Raw genomic sequence first — 10,962 nt, forward strand, 5'->3', positions numbered from 1 at the left:
CTCCACTCTTTAGAAAGGATTTACTGCCGCAGTTCTGCAGAACCACCGTCTCCGGCTACCTTGTTTAGGAGTGTTTGGCAGCTGCTTTGGTAAATGTTTGACTCGCCATGTGTTTCAATAAATTTGTATAATAATACAACATACAGTACATGTTTTGTATCCCTCTTACTTCTCTTTTCTTTTTTTTTGACTGCTATATTATGTTGAAGAGGCTCCGAGGCGTGAGCAATATTTTTGTTTTCCTCGTGAGATAATTTTTTTCCTCTGCAGCTACAAATAAGAGTTAATATTTTTTCCTCAACAAACTAGTTTCATCTGATTCAAGATTGGGGTTAATTGCACTGCAGAAAGCTGGTCAGCAACTGCGTTTAGCTGGCGAAGTGGGGAATAAAACCTGTGTTTTGATCCGACCCGGTCTGTGTGAGTGTTTGTGGTTTAAGGCTGATTTATGGTTCTGCGTTAAATCGACGCAGAACCTACGGCGTAGGGTACGCGGCGACACGCACCGCACGTTGCGCGTCGCCACGTACCCTACGCCGTAGGTCTGTGTCGATTTAACGCAGAACCATAATTCAGGCTTTACTGTGTGGAAGGTTTGGTCGTTACAGCCGCGATCCAAGCGAGCCGACGACTCTTTCACTGTTTTACTCTGTTATATCAGATACTTGGCCTGCGTGGTTCTGCCTCCGAGCAGGAAAGCAGTGAAAAGTTAAACCATTAGCAATCTTTTCCCCACGTCTGTTGTGTGGAGCTGCTGCAGCCACAACGCAGCAACAGGTTACCAGCTTCTGCGGAGCTGCGCTCCAAGCCCCGCCCATTTTCGTCTCGACTGCGAATCGGGAAGGAGGGGGAAGTGACGTATGCCGTAAAGCAGTCAAAGCCATAAAGATTTGTAGTTTTTTAGTGTGGAAGGGTTCCTACCATGCTCCTCAAAGTTACATAGTGCCAGTGAAGGCGATACAGACCCCTCAGACCATGACAGAGGTTCATTAAACCTGTTGGAAGTTGATGTACCAATGACTCTGGAAATATGATATTAAGGTGGAAAAGTTACGTAGTGTCGCTTTAATTGAGAGAGGAGAAAAACAAAACATGTTTTAAGGTGCAGTAGGCCTACGCTGGATTTTGCGCTAGTTGAGAATTGCAACTTTTTTTTTTTTGCCCCCCCCCCGGTAAGACTAATGCCCACCCACACCTGGCATCCTGGTAACACCACTGTTCTCGATGCACTTGAGCCGCGATATGATGTTTCATTGATATGTTATATGTTTGATATTTTTATTCACACAGAAAGATTATTTTTTGTTTAAAATAGTTATTCTACTCATTTTATTTATTTTTATTGAATGTATCTGTTGCAAATATAACCTGTCTTCCAATTCATTGCATTTTTCATTGCATTTTTAGCCTAGTTATTTTTATGGTAGAAGTATTGGTACTCGGTATCAGCAAGTACACAAATTAAAATACTCGTACTCGTACTCAGTGTGAAAAAAATGGTATCGGGGCATCCCTAATTGTCATAGAAAGAGTTTATGAAAACAAATTTTTGGGTGTCTTAATAGACCACAAGTTCTGCTGGAATGCCCACATTAAGTATCTGTGTTCTAAGATGGAAAAGAGTATTGGAGTGCTGAATCAAACAACACTACACAATCTGTACTGTGCAGTCATATTACCATATCTGATCTATTGTGTTGAAATTTGGGCACCTTACAAAGGATAGGCACATTGCAAAAAAGAGCAGTAAGGATAATAAATCATGCTGGGTATCTCGATCACACCAATCCTCTATTCCTTAAATTACAGATTTTGAAATGTATGGACTGTTGTGCCACAGAGGGGGTGCTGGTTCAGTTATCAAAGAGTTATTAATGATTGTCCTTCGACAATCATTAATAATTAATAAAGTAGATTATTTATCAAAATGAATTAATCAAACGGGGCACCACCTGATGTAATCAGGAAAATGATAACTAAACAGCTAAATCAGTCCCAAGGTAAGTTATTCTTCAGAATAATAGTGAAGGAAGGAGTCCGAGCACAGACCATTGCAACCAGCAGTTGTGACAAATATGTGTAAAATAAGCACAAACAACTTCTCTCATTCAAATGAATCAGAATTTATTTACACAGGTGTCAAAAAGATGATAAAACAACACTTAGTATAAATTCCGATACCTAAACTACACATAAAAACAACAACTAACTAATAGTAAACACAAACTTCAGATTACACGTGTGTGTGTGTGTGTGTGTGTGTGTGTGTGTGTGTGTGTGTGTGTGTGTGTGTGTGTGTGTGTGTGTGTGTGTGTGTGTGTGTGTGTGTGTGTGCACGCGTGCGTACGTGCGTGCGTGCGTGCGTGCGTGCGTGCGTGCGTGCGTGCGTGTGTGCGTGTGTGTCATGTGACTCAAAATGGTGGACGAGATTTCGTCTCATCCAGTGAAAACAAGCTCAAAGGTTTTATGACCAAGATAAGAGTGTGCGTGTGTGTGGGGGGGTTGGTGGGAGAGGATGAGAGGAGAAAAACAATAAAATAAACAAACACCCTTAAACTAATAAACACAGTTGTGCCCCCCTGCAGTTTGGGCCCAATAGGACTTAGTGAAAATTAGAACAGCAATAATAATGTTCAAAGCAATTGAGTTCTGAATGAGCTGCAGTTGTCTAACTGACTTTTAAGATGCTGTTACGATAATCAAGCTACTAAAGATGAATGCTGGGCTAGTGTCTCCAGGTCCTGCTGAGACATCAGATATTTTAACCCTGAGATATTAGTAGGCTGACTTTGTTTTAAAAGTAGGTCGTAGTCCATCACTACACCCAGGTTTCTGGCCTGGTTGGTAGTTTTTCGGTGTTTTGATTGAAGCTCTGTAGTGACCTGTAATCTCTAAAGACAATTACCTCAGTTTTGTTTTTGCTTAACTGGAGAAAGTTGTGGCACATTCAGTCATTAATCTCCTCAATCACCAAACACCTGTACAGGGCCTCGGCCTCCTGGTGACATTGCAATATACATCTGTGTGTCCTCTGCATAGCTATGGTAGTTTATTTTGTTGTTGTTGTTGTTTATAATCTGTGCCAGTGGGAGCATGTGGATGTTAAACAGAAGACGTCCCAGGATGGAACCTTGGGGAATTCCACATGTGAATCTAGTCAGCGCAGATGTGAAGTTACCTATTGACACAAAATACTTCTTGTTCTCTGAGTATGTTTTGAGTTGAGCTAAAGGAACAATGGAGCGCAGTTGTGCTAGTGAGATACTTTTCATCAGCAAAGCAATGGATATTGAAGTGGCAAGCAGCGATGAACGGGCCCTCGCACCCTTGTGCACATTCAGGCGTGCTGCAGTGGAAGCGCCTGTATGACTTGCATGTACATGTATTCAGGCCTGGACATTTAGCGGATGACACCACCCACGACTCTCTATATCAAACTATTCAAAACTTATGGCAGAAAGTAGGAACTATCAGATATCGACCAATCAGAAGAAGGGGCAGGGCTAATTTTGCACCAATTGAGGTGAAGGAGTCAAAACCGAGTCTGATGACACCACCTACGACTCTGTATGTCATACCATTCAAAAGTTATAGCAGAAAATAGGATTTATCAAATATCGACGAATCAGAAAAAGGGGCGATGCTAATTCATGCCAATGAAGGTCAAGTACTCAAAACCGAGTCCGATGACACCACCCACGACTCTCTATGTCAAACCATTCAAAAGTTATGGCAGAAAGTAGGAACTATCAAATATGAGACAATCAGATGAAGGGGGGGCACACTTTTTGGCGTCCATCGTCGCCACGGTAACGCTTGACTGAGAAAAATAATGTGCATTGTCGCAGGATCGAGATGCACATTTTGATGTATAACACACCTGGGTGCACGTTACGGTTCGGGCGAAGATGCGGCCGAAGAAATGGCATAAATTGCGCCAAAATTACACGATTAATTCAAAATGGCAAACTTCCTGTTCGGTTTCGGCCATGGCGCCAAGAGACCTTTCTTTAAGTTGTGACATGAAACAGGTGTGTACCGATTTTCGTGCATGTACGTCAAACCGTATTGTGGGGCTTGAGGCACGAAGTTTTCTAGGGGGCGCTGTTGAGCCATTAGGGCACGCCCATTAATGCAAACCATGAAATATCACATTTTTCGCCAGGCCTGGCTTGCGTGAAAAATTTGGTGACTTTTGGGGCACGTTAAGGGGGGCAAAAAGGCCCTCATTCATCGGAAGAAGGAGGATAAAAACTCCTACAGATACAATAGGGCCTTCACACTGTAAGTGCTCGGGCCCTAATAATAATAAACATCACAGATACAATAGGGTCCTCACACCTTCAGTGCTCGGGCCCTAATTATTGGCATGCTGTCTAATAATATTACCCAATAGGCGCGTTTCCACCAGTGGGGGTTCCGGGTAGGTTTTACCAGGAACAGCCCCGCCAAAGTGAACTTCAGCAACCTTTAGTAGGAGAGGTTCTCAGGTTGAACAACAGGAACCTCCTGGCAGGGGATCTCTGCTGTTCCAGATTTCTACATTACGTTCAGCACTCTGAAATGATCATAAATCATGTGACCTCATTTGTAATGTTTGGACCAGAGACATTTTACTACTAGTAGTTTTACTACTACTCATCTCCTTTCATGCTGCTGGCCGTTTGTGAACCGTGAAAGACCTTTCAAAGGTTCTTGTGTGGCATTTGGATCAGTCCAAATGCTCGTCTTAAACCTTATCTTATGTAGCACAGTGATGGAGGTTTTTGGGGTTCCCCCACCAGTACAGTGATGTGTTGCACGAGTGTGTGTGTTAATCCACAGGTGTGTCTCTTGCAGACATCCAGAAGAGAGTCAGTGGTGGCAGGCCGAGCACCGCTGATGAGTCCAAATAATTTGTTTTTCCGGGGATCAAAAACCGATTAATTTTTTTTTTTTAAGATTTTTTTGGGCTCTAGTGGCCCTTTATTGAGTGCAGACTGGAAAGGGGTAGAGAGAGAGAACGGGGAAGACACGCAGCAAAGGTGCGCAGGCTGGGATTCGAACCTGCGACCGCTGCAGGAGGAGGACTGTAGCCTCAGTATATGAGCCGCTGCTTAACCCACTGCGCCACCGAGCAGCCCCAAAAACTGATTAATACTCACTGCAAAACACTGCGATGATGATAAAATGTAAGTATCCCAAACTGTAGTTTGAAATGAACTGGACTCTTCTGCTCACGTTAAACATTAGTTTTATGCAAACTGTTGGTGTAAGAGCATGTCTGAGACACAGAAGACACTGAGTTCTTCTGTGTGCATTTGGTTATTTATCTTAACTCCATCCAACGGTGGATTCCAGCAGCATCCATGGTGTCATCAGGGAGGGATGTGGAGGCGTTGACCGTATGGAGCCCTGAGACGAGTGTGTCAGCAGATGATTGGCCGATCACAGAGATATGAAGACTTTAAAACAGCCCTCTGTTCTGACCAGAGCATCTTCTTCTGGAGGAAAACCGTCTCAGGGTTCTTGTAGGAGCAGGGATGTATTTCTCACCTTGTCACCATGTAGTGGGTGTCGACGTGGAGGTGTCTGTGTGTGGGTGTTTCTGTGTGTGTGGGTGTGTGTGTGTGTGTGTGTGTGTGTGTGTGTGTGTGTGTGTGTGTGTGTGTGTGTGTGTGTGTGTGTGTGTGTGTGTGTGTGTGTGTGTGTGTGTGTGTGTGTGTGTGTATTTATATAGCTACATATTGATCTATTGAAAACATTACTCTCATGTTTCCTCATCCAAGGTGTCATGGCTGCTACATACACAGCTGAAATGGGCCTACAGATGCTTGATGATGGAAAGGCAGTAACGGGGTTGGACTCCGAATCTGAGATTTCTGATCATGAGGACCCAGAATATTGTCCAGGTGGCAGTGGCAGCCGTCCACCTGGAAATCCAACTGAACAGGATCAATCTGACTCAGAAGATTCCTCTTCTGTGTCCTCTGAAGAAGAATGTGTCCAAATCATGTCCAAAAGAATGAGTCAGAAGGGCTCTTACTGGAGTGAGTTACCTCCCACCCAGGGCAGAACACAGAGGCACAATAACCTCAGAAGTCGGCCAGGGCCTGCACAAGGGCTTAGCACCACTGTCTCACCAAAAGATGCATGGGAGCTCTTTATCACTGATGATTTAATACAAGACGTGATGAAGTGCACAAACTTGGAAGGACGGAGAGTAGCAACAGCTAGAGGAAAAAAATGGAAAATCCTCGCTGGTGGTGGGTTTCCTCCCGCCCTCTTCTCCCCTCTGTGGGGTGGCCGGTGGCCTTGGTTCCGGGTTCTTCCTCGTCGGCCTCTGATCTCTCAGGTGGCAGGGTTGCCCCCCCCCCCCCCCACTATAGATACACAGGTGGAGCTTTGATAGGACTATTACACACACACACACACACACACACACACACACACACACACACAGCCACACAGCCACACAGATAAGCCGTTCACCTGCATGCTCACTCTGTAGTTTTGGAGGCTAGTTAGTCGCGGTAGCTTAGCCTAGCCGAGATTGAGTCTCGGGACCTGGGACGGTTGCTCCTCGTGTTTCTGCCGGTTCCTGCCTGTTCCGTGTCTGTTTTGTGTCTGTTTTTTTCTGCTTTTTTCTTTATTGCAGATTTCCAGTGCTCGATGTGTGCCTCCATGTGTGTTCTCACGTCCTGGATTAGCAGCGGATGTTGTGCTCCTGAGCACGATGCACCACGACAACGTAGTGGATGAAAATAGCAGAAAGAAAAAAACAGAAGTGATCAAATTTTACAACAAGACGAAAGGAGGTTGTTTTGGGAGAAATCTCAATTAGGTTCTAGGAGTGGTCGGCTGTACCAAAATGAATCACACACACACACCTCGCCTTTGCTATGAGATATGAATACATTTATTAGCAAAAAGCGAGCATTTACATAGAAGACATCCACAAAACTACCAGTTTGCTAGGATAATTTGCCAAGTTATCCCCCGCAAATAGCAGTACACACAAAACCACCAGTTTGATAGGATAATTTGTCGAGTTATCCCCCGCAAATAGCAGAGCCCACAAAATTACTCGTTTGCTAGGATAAAGTGTGAAGTTACCCCCTGCAAATGGCTGAGCAATATACCTCACACACAACTACAAAGGTTTTTAAAGGCCTATCTTACCTCGACACAGGACTGGAGAGCCGGGGACAGTCCGGATAGAGTAAGCCAAGGAAAAAAAACGCGCCGGGCGTCCTGCACTGACCCACGGCAGACTCTAAATCCATGCTTCCGGCTACCGCGTCTTTATACCTTTCCCTCAGCACCTTGCGGATGGGGGGGGGGAGGCCTATTCGCCCCCCCATCCGCAAGCTCTCAAAATAAGTTTCGGCTCACACGGGACCAAAATCCTGTGCGAACCAGGCTCTTTCTCACAGAAAAACAAGCATTTGCTATGATAAACAGCAGGTGCATGGCTGACTAAAAACTAAAGCTGTGTTTTGGGAATCCAGGGCATTTTCAGGACACAACATTTATTTTTTCTCCCTTCAGAGGTGTAGACACCACTGACCAGATGGTTGGCACCTACACCTGCAAGCGCCAAACACAGAGGTGGCCCATGGTGCTGTGGTACAACATAATTGACATCGCCACCCTGAATGCTTACACCTTTTTCACGGCTCAGCACCCAGAATTCAAGAGCGGCATCACCAATGCACGACGGCTCTTCCTCAAAGATCTGTGAATGATCACAGCCAGAAACAGGTAGTTTGTCTGAACTGCATACAGTGATGAGACAAGAAGGCAAAATAGGGAAAAGAGAGAGGAACTGTCAATGACTGGACACACACACACACACACACACACACACACACACACACACACACACACACACACACACACACACACACACACACACACACACACACACACACACACACACACAATGGATGTTCACATTTTTCTATTGCTGTTTCTGGGTAATTTTCTTTTTCAAAAATGTTAAAAAGTGGAAAATAAACATATTTCAAACATGAAATCATTCTTGTGTGTTCCTAAATATATAATACTAAATAATATACAAGTGATTATTCTTAACCAAAAAAAAAAAAATTGCATAAAAACACATTTATTCTAATATGGGTCATTTTTGACCCACTTATGGAAGAGTGTAGGGTCCAGTCACTCGTGCATCTAAGGGTTAAGTTATCGCTGCCCATTGTACAGCTTGCTCCATCAACGCCGGGGATCCAGTACAGGCCACTACCACTGGCTCTCTTCACCATTCCCATTATTACACAGGCCACTAGGGTTACCCCCAGGGCTAGACGTAAGGAACCCTTTATCGGAAGTAAGCTTTAGTTATCCAATTCTTCAGTGGCTTTCGGATCTACCCTTTCGAGTCCACCCTATTACGCCTCATGTTATCTACCAACTTGTTTTTTTCCTTTGCCTCTGTAATAGGACCGAAGGCTGGAATCCAATACGATCTGCCAAACAAAAGTTCATATGAAGATGGCCCCCCAAAAACTGGTGATATTAATGTGCAACTGTACTATGTCTAAACACTGAGTCCACGGCCTATTAGTTTCCGCCATACATTTCTTCGGTCTATTTTTTATTTTTCCACTAATCCTGCACTTTGTGGGTGATACGAACAGTGCTGATTTAGATTTATTTCAAACAATGCTCCAACTCTGTCCATACATTTTTTTTTAATAAGAATTAAAACCATAAGCAATGTATATCTGTTCTACTATATGCACCATACTGTTCTACTATCCCTCCTGTTGAGACATGGCTTTAACCCATGGCTCATAGGTGCTGCCCGCTTAAAAAAACTCTTTGGTAAAAGTCGGTGTATTTTCAGGTCACCTATATACATCTCTTGTACTTGCTTGGCTCCTTTATTTATCCACTGGAGACCTATAAAGGGGCGTTCTGCCACTGTCTTCGAGTTTTATCTATAAAGGCGCTGCCCGCTGATACCGGGTCTCTTCCTGTTGTATGATCCGTACATTTACATATTGCAATTTTGGAAGGGAGTGGAACAGCGTATATCAGCTTGTTTTAGTGAGTCTACATAGGTGACTGGTTTTCCCGTGGGTGTTACCATTCGCCTTTCTTTTGACCCAGGGCTTTTTCTGCGTGGACACACCAATTCGTTAGGGCAGTTACTCCTGCAGTGGGCAAATCTACCATGAATTTGGTCACCAATTCTCTGATGGGTTCCCTTGATCCTGACAAACAGGCATTCTTAAGCTGCTGTTGATCAGCCCCATTATTATCCTACTTATAAGTTATTCTGCTGTTTGCTCTGAACACCTTTTCCGTTCGCCCTCTGTATTCAGTCCACAATTCCCCCATCTGTTTTGCTCTCTAGATCTGCTTTGTGTGGCGCTGCCTCTGCTTGTGTCCATGTTAGTCATGCTGAAAAATGTTTCTTTTCTGGGTAGTATCTGGCTATGTGCCCCCCCCCCTTTCCAAATGGCCAACAGCCCGAGGAGTTTTGTCTGAAACCTCCTCTTTCAACTCCTCTTCTCTGTCCTCTACGGTTTTGACCACGCCCTCTGAAACCTCTTTAATTATTTTCATTATTATTAGGTTTTATTTTATTTGATTTCGGTGGGGCTTCTTCTGTTTACAAAAGGTCTTCTCTGAATCTCATGTTCTTAACGTGAACAGAGAGGCTCATAAGATATTTAAAATTTAACTTATGGACACCTTGTCTTAAAATGACAGGATAATTCTATTCTCAGGCTTCACTAACCCTAACCTACTTACGCAGCTTCTCGTGAACGCGCAGCCAGACAGGCAACTTTGGAGTGCGCTTTCACACACGCTGGTTGCAGCCATTGCTTCCACCACACACACACACACACACACACACACACACACACACACACACACACACACACACACACACCCTGCACCATGACCTTTGGCCTTTGGCCCAGCTCCTTCTTCTTCACTTTTCCTCATCCCTACGTTTCTCCTGCCTTCTTGTCACTGGCCGTGTTCCACTGGCAGATTTTTCTACTTATTTCAAGTGAAAATCTACTTGAAACAGGTGAAAATTGTTGTTTTTTCCAGTGATGAGTCTTGTTTTAAGTGTAATAAGATTTTTTTTTTACTAAAATAAGACATTTTAACTAGAAATAGGACAAATATTCTTATTTTGAGTGTTTTCAGTGATCCATTTTACTTATCCTGTGAAGGACAGAGTCATATTGATAAGTTCAGAAAAGTGTTTTTTATTGTTGTGTTTTGATGTATTTGATGTAAGCCCAGTGGATATTTAAAGCTTACAGAAGGCTGCATTTAACTGCTGCTATGTCATTCCTGCAGTATTTCTGCAGGTGTTTTGGTCACTGCTATTATTTGTAATATATTATATTATTTGTAATCAGCACAAATTATCTGTCCCCATATGATAAAATCCACCATCCCCCGTGATTTTTTTCACAACTCGAGTACTGTTTGTGATGCTCAAAAAAGGGGTATTTATCGGGACACACAAGCTCCTTTGTCACCAACGAACTACATGCACACTTATATTGTATAACTTGCATGAGATCAGTAAAACAAGACCAACAAAAACTGCAATCATACGAAGCCAAATTGAAACGATCAAAAAACCGTGTGCCGGGCCACTCGGTTGTGCAGCGGTTTAAGCAGCGGCTCATATACTGAGGCTACAGTCCTCCTGCAGCAGTCGCAGGTTCGAATCCCGGCCTGCACACCTTTGCTGCGTGTCGTCCCCATTCTCTCTCTCTACCCCTTTCCAGTCTGCATCTTCAATAAAGGGCCACTAGAGCCCAAAAAATCTTAAAAAAAAAAAAAAAAAAAAAAAAAACGTGTGCTCACCAGCAACCAGCACACCTGCCCGTGATCAGCCTCACCTTTATAAAACCTATTCCCTGGCTCCATACACCACCTACATGGCTCTACAATTCACACACCCCTGTGATTAATGGGAAGCAC

This window comes from Cololabis saira, chromosome 21 (assembly GCF_033807715.1).
Source record: "Cololabis saira isolate AMF1-May2022 chromosome 21, fColSai1.1, whole genome shotgun sequence".
Lineage (NCBI taxonomy): Eukaryota > Metazoa > Chordata > Actinopteri > Beloniformes > Belonidae > Cololabis > Cololabis saira.